Here is a 14,449-nt window from a genome sequence, read left to right as displayed (position 1 = left end):
AGACTTGGTGTTCTTGTTTTAATTTTAATTTTCCTTTTCGTCTTGGTTTTTTTTTCACTTTGCAGTTTCCTGTCTGGTGACATTGTGTCGTCATCATCGTCATTATTATTTTTTTTTATTTCATTTTCCTCTTTCTAGAGATTATAAATTTTCTAGGTCAAGAACTTTTGGAGGAGCGTCTTTTTGTTTGTCTTTTTCATTGTCGCTGTTTTCATTTCAGTTCACTAAGACGAGGTCGTTTTAAAGTGAAATGAGAAATAGAATATTTATGCTAAAATTAATGATTTTTGAAGTGGCATAAACTCTAGAGATATTCGACATAAATAATTTGCATGCCATTATTTGCTATGATTAAGAGGAATGATAGATTTTCGGAAAATAGAAGCAATAGTTTGTGTGTCTTGATACCAGCGATTCGGAGTGGAGTGTGGAGCGGAGCGGAGTAGACCTATTTTTGCCAGAGCGGGAGCGAAGTGGGAGCGACCTTTTTGAAACCCGTAACGGAGCGGTTTCCAATCTCAAAATCCGCTGCAGTTGTTGAAAGTCATAAGGAACACTACGTGTAAAGTTTCAGCCAGATGGGACAAAAATTGCGGCTTCCAGGGGGTCAAGAAGTCAAACCGGTCGGTTTATATGGGAGCTACGTCAGGTGGTAGACCGATTCGAACCGTACTTAGCACAATTGTAGAAAGTCATAACAAAACACTACATACCAAATTTCAGCCAAATTGAACAGAACTTGCGGCTTCCAGGGCCCAAGATTTCGGGCCCAAGATTGCGGCCCAAGAAGTCAAATTGGGAGATCGGTTTATATGGGATTTATTTCAGGTTGAATACCACCGTAGCGCAGAGGTTACCACGTCGGACTAGGACTCTGAACGCCTGTGTTCGAATCCTGGCGAGAAACATCAGAAAACATTTTCAGCGGTGGTTTTCCCCTCCTAATACTGGCAACATTTGTGAGGTACTATGCCATGTAAAACTTCTCTCCAAAGAGGTGTCGCACAGCGGCACGCCGTTCGGAATATAACAAAGGATGCCCCTTATCATTGAGCTTTAAACGTGAACCGGGCTGCACTCATTGATATGTGAGAAGTTTGCACCTGTTCCATAGTGGGCAACATTTGCAATTTACATTGTAAGTCGGTTGGAATTGTAAATGAGCCATAGCAGTCCATATTTTGATATAGCTCCCATATAAACCGATCTCCCGATTATACCTCTTCAGCCTTTAAAGGGCGTAATTCTTATCCGACTTGGCTGAAATATTGCCCTGTGACGTTTGTATGACGTCTAATATAATATGGCTTGAATCGGTTTAAAACGGTTGTCAGACCTATACCTATGCTATATGGTGTTGTGGCCTGATGGACAATGCTTCAAAAGTCCACCTACTACTCAATACTAAACCGAATCCAAAGGATATCTTGTTTTTGCATCACAGCCGCACTGAGGACGACACCAGCTAATGCACTGAATTTAATGCTACATCTTATGCCTCTGTAAATTGTGGCTACTCAAATTGCAGCAACCACTGCCGTGACGTTAAGAGAGCTTTCTCATTAGTCTTGTGACGGCCACGAACACTGTGTTATACTTGATACAATATCCGATATTCCAGGCAGTGTGGATTACACCCTGCCTGAGCAGCTTTTTGATAAAATGTACTGTACCACTATTTCTGATAGAACCGATTGGAATTACGATATCCCTTGTAACAGAAATAACATAGACTTCTATACGGTTGGTTCCAAACTAAACGACCAGGTGGGCTTTGGGTTGTACTCCATAGATCTAGAACTGGTCACATCGAAAAGGTTATCCGACCACTGCAGTGTATATCAAGCGGAGATCCTTGAAATTAAGGAAGTGGTGAAATGGCTAAGAAATGATGTCATTACGACGATTGTCATAAATATCTTCTCAGACAGCCAGGCAACCATTAAATCCCTGGAGAACGTATTTCTGAACCCAAAATCCGCCCTCGACTGTTGCAGATCTCTCAACGAGATGGCTGAACAGTTCAAAATTCACCTGTTCTGGGTGCCGGGCCACAGAGATATCCCAGGGAATTGTAAAGCGGATAAGCTTGCGAGACATGGATAATGGAATCTGTGGGTATGCCTCTAGCGACATGTTAGCTAAGTTTTCAGGACCAGGCCCGAGGGACCAGATTTGGATATAGCTGCCATATAAACCAATCATTCGATTTAAGATTTTTGGGACCATAAAAGGCGCATTTATAATCAGATTTTGCCAAAATTTGGGACAGTGAGATGTGTTAGGTCCATCGACATCCTTCGTCAATTTGGCTCAGATCGGTCCAGATTTGGATATAGCTGCCATATAGACCGATCCTCCAATTTAGGGTCTTAAGCACATAAAAGCCACATTTATTATCCGATTTAGCTGAAATTTGGGGCAGTGAGTTGTGTTAGGCCCTTCGACAACCTTCGTCAATTTGGCCCAGATCGATCCAGATTTGAATATAGCTGCCATATAGACCGATCCTCCGATTTAGGGTCTTTGGCCCATACCACATTTATTATCCGATTTCGCTGAAATTTGGGACAGTGAGTTGTGTTAGGCTCTTCGACATTTTTCTGCAACTTGGCTCAGATCGGTCCAGATTTGGATATAGCTGCCATATAGACCGATCCTCCAATTTAGGGTCTTAAGCCCATAAAATCCACATTTATTATCCAATTTTGCTAAAATTTGGGACGTGGAGTTGTGTAAGGCCCTTCAACATGCTTCTTCAATTTGGCTCAGATCGGTCCAGATTTGGATATAGCTGCCAAGACCGATCCTCCGATTTAGGGTCTTTGGCCCCATAAAAGCCACATTTATTATCCGATTTCGCTGAAATTTGGGACAGTGAGTTGTGTTAGGCTCTTCGACATTTTTCTGCAACTTGGCCCAAATCGGTCAAGATTTGGATGTAGCTGCCATATAGACCGATCTCTCGATTTAAGGTCTTAGGCCCATAAAAGGCGCATTTATTGTCCAATGTCGCCGAAATTTGGGACAGTGAGTAGTGTTAGGCCCTTCGACACGCTTCTTCAATTTGGCTCAGATCGGTCCAGATTTGGATATAGCTGCCATATAGAGCCATATCTCGATTTTAAGTCTTGGCCCCATAAAAGGCGCATGTATAATCCGATTTCGCTGAAATTTGACACAGTGAGTGTTAGGTTTTCCGACATCCGTGTCGTATATGGTTCAAATCGGCTTATTTTTAGATATAGCCACTAAAGAGACCAATATTTTGTTATACATATTTCGATATAGCTGCTAAGGTATGCATTTTTCACCGGATTTTGACGAAAGGTGGTTAACATATATATCCGAGGTTGTGGGTATCCAAAGTTCGTCTTGGCCGAACTTAACGCCTTTTTACTTGTTAGTCATACTGCAATAATTCGGTCTCTTCTTTACCGATCCTCAAAATCTGTTCACATTTAGATATAGCTCCAATGTATATGTATCGCCGGATTTTCTTTTTCAGGGATTTTGTTAACGCATTAACCAACCGATCTTCTCAAAATTTCGCAAAACGAGTTCGACTATGAGGATTTAAGTTGAAATTTTACGCTTGAATTTTATATAAATTTTGGATACCCAATGTGGTGCAGGGTATCAAAAAGTCGCTTATGCCCGACTTTCGCCCGTCCTTACTTGTTTTATAAATATTAAGCAACTGTCTTAAATTTAAATATAATTTAAATGCTTTGCCATTATAACATTGCATCAGCATGTTCCCCAAGGTATTGACTGCCAACATTGGGCAACGAGACATTTCTTCGAATAATGTGGCTTTCAAGAAAATTTGTCCGATGATGAATGATGTGGAAAATGTTCATTTGTAATGCAAACATTTGCTCCCTTGGCGAGGCTGTTGTTATTGGCAACAGAAAAAAAAATTGAGAAAAATATTTTTTTAAATAAGAAAACAAACATTACGAAGACAAGAAATATGTCTAGTTTGTTCATATAACAGCTTGTCCTTGGTTTGATTTGTTTTGTTTTTTGTTCTTTAAGTTTAAAATGAAAGCCCTTGGAGACAGTTCTGAGATATTTGGCTTAAATGAGCTATTTGAAGAAAATTTATGTTTAAAAACATTTAAGTTAATTTTTTTCGAAATTAAAAGAGGAAAATGCTTTTACCTAGATAAGACTGAATTAAGCAAGACAATAATTGAAAGTCTGTGTCTATTTCACTAGACCAACGTGTGACCCACTGTTACACTTCAGACGTTCTCTTCAATGTAGTTCAAAATCACCTTTAGATGTAAGGCTTCAAGTTAGTCGTCGAAATCACTCGAAACCATGGTTTGTTGATTGAAACCGACCTGGAAATAGAAATTTGGCAAAATTAGAAAATTTTTAGAATAAAAAGTGGATTAGTATTATAATGAGAATTTTATTGGTTTTTTTTTTGGTGTTGGAATTTTTTTTTTTTTTGGTTATGTTATATTGTGTAAAAAAATTTTGCAAATTTTGCCCATGAACATTCCACTTAGGAACAGGGGCAAACTTCTCACCTATTAATGAGTGCGATTCAATTTTAAGCTCAATGATAAGGGGCCTCTTTTTTATAGCCGAGTCTGAACGTCGTGCCGCAGTGCGACACCTCTTTGTGTATTGTTGACCTTTTTTATATCAAAATAGAAGTTGGTAATATATTTGATGCAAAGAGTCCATCAACATTTTTAATACAAAAATTTCTATTTAAGAATAATATTTAGATCTAGCTTTTATTTTTATTTTAAACTAGCCGAACCGGGCCCGCTTCGCTGCGCCTACTCTCTAATATATCGAGTTTGTGCCATTGTAGCCTATTACGCTGAACGCGTTCGAATCCTGGCGAGAACATCGGACAAAGTGGTGTTTATCTCCTCTTAATGTTGGCGATATTTACGAGGTACAATGCCATGCATGGTCATTTAAAAAATTTGCCCCAAAGAGGTGTAGCATTGCGGTACGCCGTTCGGACTCGGCTATAAAAAAAGTCCCTTATCATTTAGTTTAAACTTGAATCGAAAAAAAATGTTTGATGTGTGAGAATTTGCCCCTTCTTGGTTCCTGGTGGTAATGTTCTTCCTTAGGGTAATGTTCTCTTTAGGAAATGGATGGCACCTCCGACATTTGGACCCAAATATGGATATCAAATTCGTTCTTTATTCCCAACATAAAAGGAAATTCGGTGTAGGGGGTGCTTTAGGGCGTACCCCAAACAATTGGCTCCAAAATTGGATATCAAATTAGTTTTCTACTCTCAAATGCCTTTCATTTGAGGCCCACATTGTCATAATCGGGTCAATAACCCATTTGATATATCTTTAGGAGAAAAAGCGCCACCTAGAATTGAACGCAACTTTTAATGTCATAATCGTAATCTACTCTTTAATACCTTTCATTTGAGTCCCATATAGCTATCTTCGGCTAATATGCCCATTTGGGCGTATTTGGGGGTGGTCGACCTCCCATTACTTGGACCTAATATTTTATGCCATATTTGTAATCTACTGCCTAATACTTTTCATTTGAGTCCCATGTAGACATAAACTTCGCATATATCTGTTTAGAGGAGTTTTGGGGTTGGGAGGGTGGTGGGAGGGTGGTGGGAGGGTGGTGGGAGGGTGGGCCCGCTGGGTACTTGGACCCAAATTTTAATACTATTGGGTTGCCCAAAAAGTAATTGCGAATTTTTCATATAGTCGGCGCTGACAAATTTTTTCACAGCTTGTGACTCTGTAATTGCATTCTTTCTTCTGTCAGTTATCAGCTGTTACTTTTAGCTTGCTTTAGGAAAAAAGTGTAAAAAAAGTATATTTGATTAAAGTTCATTCTAAGTTTTATTAAGAAAGCATTTACTTTCTTTTAGAAAAATCCGTAATTACTTTTTGGGCAACCCAATATATTCGTTTTCTGGTCTCCAATACCTTTCATTTGATACCCTTATTGTGCCCATTGGACCACCTTCGGATATGGGTGGCATTTTTGGGGTAAGGGCAAGGGTCCGCCTCCACCTGATATCTAAAAATTACAAATCGGTTCAGCCAAGTATTATATAGTCATAATGGGTCTAATGGCTTATTTGAGGGTTGGTATGACCCCCTATACTTCGATCTGATTTTGTATGCCAGATTCGAAATCTACTCCCGAATACATTTCATTTGAGCCCCATATTAATATCAACGTCCAATATATCTGTTTGGGGGAGTTTTAGGCTTGGGATGGCCCGATGGCTACTTAGACCCAAATTTTAATACCATATTTGTATTCTACTCTCCAATACCTTTCATTTCATACCTATATTGTCCCGATCGGTCCACTTTTGATTTTGAGTTGTGTTTTTGGCATAAGGGGGAGGGTCCGTCCCCCTTCCGACACCAAAAAATTATATAGCCTATGTTTCCTTCCAGACCAACCTACACAATCTGTGAACATTGCAAGGTAATCGGTTCAGCCGTTTTTGAGTCTATACGGAACAAACAAACAAACCGACAAACATACAAACAAACAAAAATTGAATTTTATATAGATTTTATATAAGATTTTTAAGATTAAAAAGTACTATTTAATAAAAATTTAATTCTTAACCATATTTCTATTTGTATACCAGAGTTGCGAGATTAACCTTATCGTGAATGCGGAGGCACAGCACCTAAATCTAGAATCACAAAATTTTACATAAACATCATCTGTGGTGAGAGGTGGCAGAATATGGCTGGCATATAGGAAATGCGCACTTTATTGGTAAGTAAAGTATGTCCTTTATTTACAACTGGCCGAACCGGGCCCGTTCCGCTGCGCCTTCTTTTACATTGCATGGAACAAAATTATCCTTTGAATATATATTTTCGACAATTAAAGAGCTTTAAGTGAAATACCTTGCTACGAAAATGGTATTTGTATATCGCTTGATTAACAGGATAACTAAAGGGTAATTTTTTTGAGGTTAGGATTTTCATGCATTAGTATTTGACAGATCACGTGGGATTTCAGACATGGTGTCAAAGAGAAAGATGCTCAGTATGCTTTGACATTTCATCATGAATAGACTTACTAACGAGCAACGCTTGCAAATCATTGAATTTTATTACCAAAATCAGTGTTCGGTTCGAAATGTGTTCATTCACCGTAACGTTGCGTCCAACAGCATCTTTGAAAAAATACGGTCCAATGATTCCACCAGCGTACAAACCACACCAAACAGTGCATTTTTCGGGATGCATGGGCAGTTCTTGAACGGCTTCTGGTTGCTCTTCACTCCAAATGCGGCAATTTTGCTTATTTACGTAGCCATTCAACCAGAAATGAGCCTCATCGCTGAACGGTGAATGAACACATTTCGAACCGAACACTGATTTTGGTAATAAAATTCAATGATTTGCAAGCGTTGCTCGTTAGTAAGTCTATTCATGATGAAATGTCAAAGCATACTGAGCATCTTTCTCTTTGACACCATGTCTGAAATCCCACGTGATCTGTCAAATACTAATGCATGAAAATCCTAACCTCAAAAAAATCACCCTTTATATAAATACTTTTATTTGAATCCCATATGATCTTCATTGGTTTATGAATTCGCTCGGAGGGTTAAGGGTCATCTAAGGGTTAGATGTAATCCAGGGTAACCTAAGGGTTAGATGTACCAGATACTCTACTCTCAAATAGCACCCATTTAAAACCCATATTGCCATTGGTTTATGGGATGAGGCGCTCGCCAAACACTTGGTCCTACATTTGGATATCAGATTCGTATTCTACTCCCCAATACCTTTCATTTGAGCCCCATATTGCTATGGTCGGTAAATATGTACGATTTAGGGGTGCTTTGGGGAAACTTTCTACCAAATGCTGATATCAGATTCGTACTCTACTCCCAAAGACCTTACATTTGAGCCACATATTGCTATGGTCTTTATATATGTCGTGATCTACTCCCAAACACCTTTATTTTGAACCACATATTGCTATGGTTGTATATTTCTCCTCTTGGTGGATGTTTTGTGGGAGGGGCGTCCCCCAAAACACTTGGTTCCACTTTTGCATATCAGATTCGTATTCTATTATCAAATATCTTTTATTTTAGCCCCATATTGCCTTGGTCAGTAAATAAGTCCTGTTTGGGGGGTGTATTGAGGGAAGGGGAGAACTCCCATAAACTTGTCCCGAAAATTGATAATAATTTCGTGCTCTACTCACAAATATCTTTTATTTGAGCCCCATATTGCCATAGTAGGTAAATATGTCCGATTTGGGGGTGGGGCGGCCCCCCAACCACTTGATGTCATACTTGGATATCAGATTCGATTTTCACTCTCAACTACTTTTCATTTGAGTCCCATATTGTTGTGATTGGTCTAAAAAATATATTTGGTGGGTTTTGGGGGTAGGGTAGCCCCCTGGATACTCCATCTAAAATTTGGATACCAAATTTTTGATTTTAGATTGCTAAAAGAGAGCAAAAAAAAAATTCGCTTTAATTGACCCACCCACAACCCGAGATCTGGCGTTTCGCAAAATTAGGGTAAAGGGGAGTGTCCGCCCCCCATCAGATATTTTTACTACGGGATCATTATGATTGATTTTAGGTTGCTAAAAGAGAGCAAAAAAAAATTTCGCTTTGATTGACCCACTCACAACCCGAGATCTGGCGTTTCGCAAAATTAGGGTAAGGGGGAGTGTCCGCCCCCCATCAGATATCAAAAACTGTAGTACCCTTTTTTTACCACGTTATCATTATGCACCATCTGTGAAAATTTCAAGAAAATCGGTTTAGATGTTTTTGTACCCACCACCATAGGATGGGGGTACACTAGTCATTCCGTTTGTAACACCTCGAAATATTCGTCAAAGACCCCATAAAGTATATATATTTTTGATTGTCTGACGGACTCAGAACGTCGATCTAGCCATGTCCGTCTGTCGAAATCACTATAGCGGTCGAACGCGTAAAGCTAGCCGCTTGAAATTTTGCACAGATACTTTATATTGATGTACGTCGTTGGGGATTGCAAATGGGCCATATCGGTTTTGATTTAGATATAGCTCCCATATAAACGGATCCTCCGATTTGGCTTCTTGAGCCCCTGAAAGCCGAAATTTTTGTCCGATTTGGCGATTTTGCACGTAGGGTTCTGCTATAACTTCCAAAAACTATGCCGAGTACGGTTCAAATCGGTCTATGACCTAATATAGCTCCCATATAAACCGATCTCCCGATTTGACTTTTTGAGCTCTCACATGCCGGCTCTCTTTTCAGCTCCCTAATTGGTCTCACAATTTTTTCAGGGATGCCCTTCCTGCGGGGGTTTTGGCGCACATGGGGATTGAGAGGGTCGGATCTTACGCCCTCGGTTGCTGGTCCTTCGGTCCCTGAAGAAACCGCGCCATTGCTCTAATTGCTGTCCGGGTGTTGTTAATTCCTCCACATCGTTTTATTATTTGCTCGACCCGACTCGTAGACACCAAATTCGGCAGGTTTATTATCAGGGCCGGCTGATTTGGCGTTTTTGAATGAGACCAGAACGGCCTCAATTTCTTCGCAGGTGGATGGGGCCGTAGATATATTCCTGCGGGGGTTTTGGCGCACATGGCGATTGAGAGAGTCGGATCTTACGCCCTCGGTTGCTGGTCCTTTGGAGCTGAAGAAACCGCGCCATCGCTCTAATTGCTGTCCGGGTGTTGTAAATTCCTCCATATTGTTTTATTATTTGCTCGAACCGACTCGTAGACACCACGCATGTTTCCAATATTTTCTACGAGCTCCTAGAGAGAGAATATGACTGCTTTCCCGCTAGGGAATATGGTTCTAGAAGATTTTAATGCGAAAATAGGAAAATATCTATGGCCCAACAGTCGGAAAATTTAACCTGCACGAAGAAACTTTCGACAATGGATTGTGGCTAATAGACTTCCCCGCGACAAGTATGGCCCGAATTGGTCCATAAACTGATATAGCTCCAATAGCATGGGTACTATCAAATGCAGATGAGACAGTACTTGAAGTTTTTGAGAGAAAAATCCTTCGCACAATATATGGACCTGGCTACGTCCCTGTAACAGATGAGGAGCTTAGCCACTTCAAGACACACAAAAGTTACAAAGTTATAGATACAAGACACTGATACTACCCGTAGTGTTATATGACTCCGAAGCATGGTTACTTTCGAAAGCAGATGAGACAGTACTTGGAGTTTTTGAGAGAAAAATCCTTCGTACAATATATATAGACCAGTTTGCATTATTGGAAAAATTTGCATCGTATGAACTACGAGCTGTATAACGACGATAGCATCATACCATGTAACTTCGTCATTACATTTCTAGCATATACTCAATATCGCCATGTAATTCTGTGAAATTCATAACTCTCTTAGTTTCCCTTTAAACTTTTTTCTTTTTTTGTAGCACTGGGGTAATTTCAATGTAAATATTGGATTTCAGTTGCTCTCAATAAAATTGCTTTAACAGTTATGTTATCTTACATAGCAGCAGCCACTGCAAATACAGTACAAAGATTTTGTGATGCGAACCACCACTTTTCTGTTTACGAAGTGGCAAAATATTCTGATTAGAATTTTTCTTTTACAAGAAATACAAAACGAAAATAAATAAATTCTCCTCAAACAAAATTGGCAAAATGGATGAACAGATTTCTTTCAAAGAAACCACCACCATCATCATCAGCGCCACAGCATTGTCATTGAACATTTGAACGAACAAAATTTGCATATATCAAAGTTATTGAAAATCTGATTTTGAGCGATTTGCACAACAATTGTTAGTTTGAGAGTGTAAAAAAATTGCACAAACAAGAGGTTTGTGCCCAAACAAAAAGATGAAAAAGAGGGTGTTAGCAAACTTAAGGGAGAGTTTAAGGGTTCAGTTACACTTGAAGAAAAATAAAGCCTTAAAACTCCAAACATATGAAAGGACTTGCCTATTGCCAGTGAAAGTTTTGGGATTTAGTAACCCTCCAAAAATTTATGATATTTGGGCGTTTTTAATTTCTAAATATATTACCTGTAATGGTGAAATTCCTTTATATATATCGAAACCATTAAATTTGTGATTTCGTTTGTGTTCGATTTCTTTAAATCCCTATACTTATCAATACAACAAATATTTCCATTGACAAGCAGTGCATTCAAGCAAATACAAAAACATCCCTATTTGATTTATTTGGTCCTTGTGTAGACATCTTCAAGTTCTACTATGTATTATCCTTGTCCAATTGGCAATGGCCCCAGAGCCTCCAACCTAGGCCAAAGCCTGTAAATCAAATATTTTCATTTTGTTCAGGGTTTTGGTTCTTTCGTTTGGTGCTTCCGTTTTTTTTTCGACGCTCATGTTTGCAATCCAATTTTCCTCAGACTATGGAGCTGAGTTGTTTTTTTTTTTTGTGACATCCTTTCACGTTTGTTTGTGAAAAGTCAATGTGAAATGCATTCGATCTTCAGTTATGCAGTCAAGCGAAAACATCAGACCATCTGAGGTTGAAATTGAAGTCTGTACACACACACACACACAGAACAAACGAAGCTACCGTGCCATTTCTTTGGTAGATGCTTGAATCGAAACCAACCGAAAAGAAAATATTTGGAAATTGGTTTGATGTATACCTGACACAACAGTCTATACGCAAGCACACACACACACACACTCACATACACTATGCAAAGGGATATATACAGCTTTTGGTAGCAAAAAATGGGATATGTACGAAAATTCGTATCCTTTTATAATCAAAATACGTTTCGAATTTATTTTTGTACTTCCCTCAGACATTTCTTTTAAATAATGCATGCCAAACATGCCAATGCATTGACTTTTCAGCTTAAATGGGTTTTTTTGCCAACGTCTTTCAAAGGCTAACTGAGAAGGAAAGGACAAACCTGGGATGGTCACAATTTGGTACAATACTTGGACAATATCGGGGCCATGGTAGCGTTTAGGTTAGCATGTTGGCCTCTGAACGCCTGGGTTCGAATCCTGACAAGAAAATCAGAAAACATGTCATCTGTAGTTATCCCCTCCTAATGCTGGCGACATTTGAGAGGTACTATGCCATGTAAAATGTTCTCCCCAAAGAGGTGTCGCACCGCAGCACGCCTTTTGGAGTAGGCTATAAAAACGAGGTCCCTTATCTTTGGGATTACACTACACTCGGACAACACTCATTGATTTGTGTAAAGATTGCCCCCGTTCCATAATAAGGGCTATTTTTTAAGAGCTATAGGAAAGTTTTTCAAAAAAAAAAAAACATAAAATTCAGAAAAATGCAAGAAATCTTTATTTGAATCGAAAGTACGATGCATAATAATTGAAGATTATTTAATGCAAATGGTAAACGTAAGTCCAATTTTGGTATACTCTATAAACTCACGATATCTCACTTCAATAAATGCTTCAATATTGTCTTTCAATGCGTCAACTGAAGCGGTCTTGTCTACATAGACATGAGCTTTAACATAGCCCCATAAAAAATAGTCTAAAAGCGTTAAATCGGCCTAAGGGCCGGTCGCGAAAGTCAAATAAAATGTTCACCAAACTCTCAATAAATCGATTGTTAGGCGGGCAGTGTGGCATGTGGCACCGTCTTGTTGAAACCACATGTCATGCTTGTCAAGCTCTTACATTTTGGACAAATAGCGCTCACCAATCACAGTTACGTTACGATTCGCATCATCTTTGAAGAAGTACGGTCCAATGATGCTACCAGCCCATAAACCGCACCAAACTGTGACTTTTTCTGGATGCATTGGTAGCTCTTGCAATGCTTCTGGCTGATTGATCTTCACTCAAAAATAGACAAATCTGCTTAGTTACGTACCCATGGAGCCAAAAATGAGCTTCGTCGCTGAACACAAGAAGCGCGCGATCCACAGGTTGCGGATAGTGGGCTATTTCGTAAACGGAATAGCTGCAATTGTAGTTGCGGACAATCAGCGGTATCGAGTGGAAAGTCTCAGAAAGAAGCCGGGCGGCATCGACTCTTGTTTAAATACTAAGTGCTAATGATACTCGATATGACAAGGCAATAACATGTCATGTCATATCATTAGCGCCTTTAAATAATCAAAGAAGTAAACATTCCCGCGGTGATCGCTGTTACCGACTGGCACAAGAGGTATCCATTAGGCGTTTGATGATCGGCGTCTGTTTCCAGTGGAACGGCAGATCTACAGCCCGGGAGTAGGCTTAGAATGGACTCCATAGATCCAACAGCTGCAGTGGTGGTATCAGGCCGTAGCATTTTGTCTGCTACTGAAACCTCGATTGGTGGAGCGGCTGGTCAGCAGGGGTTTTTGACGAAGACACCTGGTTCGAGTCTTGAGGACAAGACCTAACCAATTCTTTCTCCGCATGCCTATAATTAGCCTAGGCCATCGGCCTTCCGCGGCAAACCAACACGCTCTTCAAGGGGTTGGAGTAATAGAAGATGCATCGCTCTCAGGCTTATTGAGAGGCTTGGTGCGAATGATCCTTAGACTCCCACTAATAGGGAGAGAGACTCCCTAAATTGGGCTAGGGAATGTTATGCAAAGGCTTCCCCAAATACTATACGCCTAGATTCAGAGACTTCACCGCAGTCAGCCTGGAGGGCATCCCATGCCTAAATGACCAAGGGCGAATAATAGTAAGATGGGTCCAAGAAGCTTTGCTAATGTCGCTCGGGACAGTTTGGTGGTGGCAGTTGTCGACAAGGGAGAAGAATAGGGCTGCATATCTAGGAATAATTGGAGTGGGATAGTCAATGGACTATCGTCAGCATACTCCGAAGTCCTTGGGGAATTTCCTGAGTCTCCTCCAGTTTGTGACGATCAACGCTCAATTGAAATGCTTTGTTGTGCTTCAAAAAAGATTGCTGACATCTGGCCAGGTGCTGCACTAGATTTAGTAAAGAAGGAAAATATTCCTTCTCGACCAATGGTGCATGATTGGATACCAAGGATACCCTAAAATCTTGAATCCATATTTTGAAGGCTAGGGGAAAGTAATTCCAATCTTTCAACCACCGACTGGAAGATTGGATGAGGCTGAGGTTTCCAGAGCAGACCTCAACAAGTCTGAAGGGGTTGCATCCCACTGATTCAACAAGTTGAAACTGAAGGTCTATAAAAGCTGTGGGATTGGGAAGTCAGGAGACGATTCAGCAGTTTTTGCTCAACACTTGCCTGAGGAACTATCGACCACAACGCAAAAGTTTGGCGGATTGCAGGAGACTGAAAATCCCCCTGCCACATATTTTCCGGGAAATTCTCCAACGGACAACGTGGCGCCAGAACAGGTTGTCACTGGTATACATTCGTCGGAGGCTATTAGTGAAAGTGTGTCTGAGCCAAAAATTCTTTGGGCGATAAGAAGTTTCGATTCCTTTAGGTCGCCAGGCCCTGACGATGTATCACCGGTTGAATTACAAGCTGTGTTTGAT

General features: G+C 40.1%; 1 protein-coding gene and 1 long non-coding RNA gene across 2 annotated transcripts in view; one reads left to right on the top strand and one right to left on the bottom strand.

Annotated features, from left to right (window-relative positions):
* LOC131995343 (uncharacterized) overlaps positions 1–14,449 on the top strand; it is a 466,869-nt gene that overhangs the window by 365,238 nt on the left and 87,182 nt on the right. Inside the window, exon 6 of the transcript XR_009397394.1 lies at positions 6,629–6,762. The gene's annotated coding sequence lies outside the window, so the exon portion shown is untranslated. The remainder of the gene's footprint in view (positions 1–6,628; positions 6,763–14,449) is intronic.
* Positions 1–14,449, bottom strand: part of LOC106090832 (uncharacterized) — a 45,928-nt gene that overhangs the window by 7,811 nt on the left and 23,668 nt on the right. Inside the window, exon 2 of the long non-coding RNA XR_001221905.2 lies at positions 4,168–4,352. This is a non-coding gene — a long non-coding RNA (uncharacterized LOC106090832). The remainder of the gene's footprint in view (positions 1–4,167; positions 4,353–14,449) is intronic.

Source organism: Stomoxys calcitrans, chromosome 1 (assembly GCF_963082655.1).
Source record: "Stomoxys calcitrans chromosome 1, idStoCalc2.1, whole genome shotgun sequence".
In the NCBI taxonomy this organism is placed as follows: Eukaryota; Metazoa; Arthropoda; class Insecta; order Diptera; family Muscidae; genus Stomoxys; species Stomoxys calcitrans.
The sequence above is the reverse complement of the archived record's forward strand: the minus strand, read 5'-3'. Positions and strand labels throughout refer to the sequence as shown.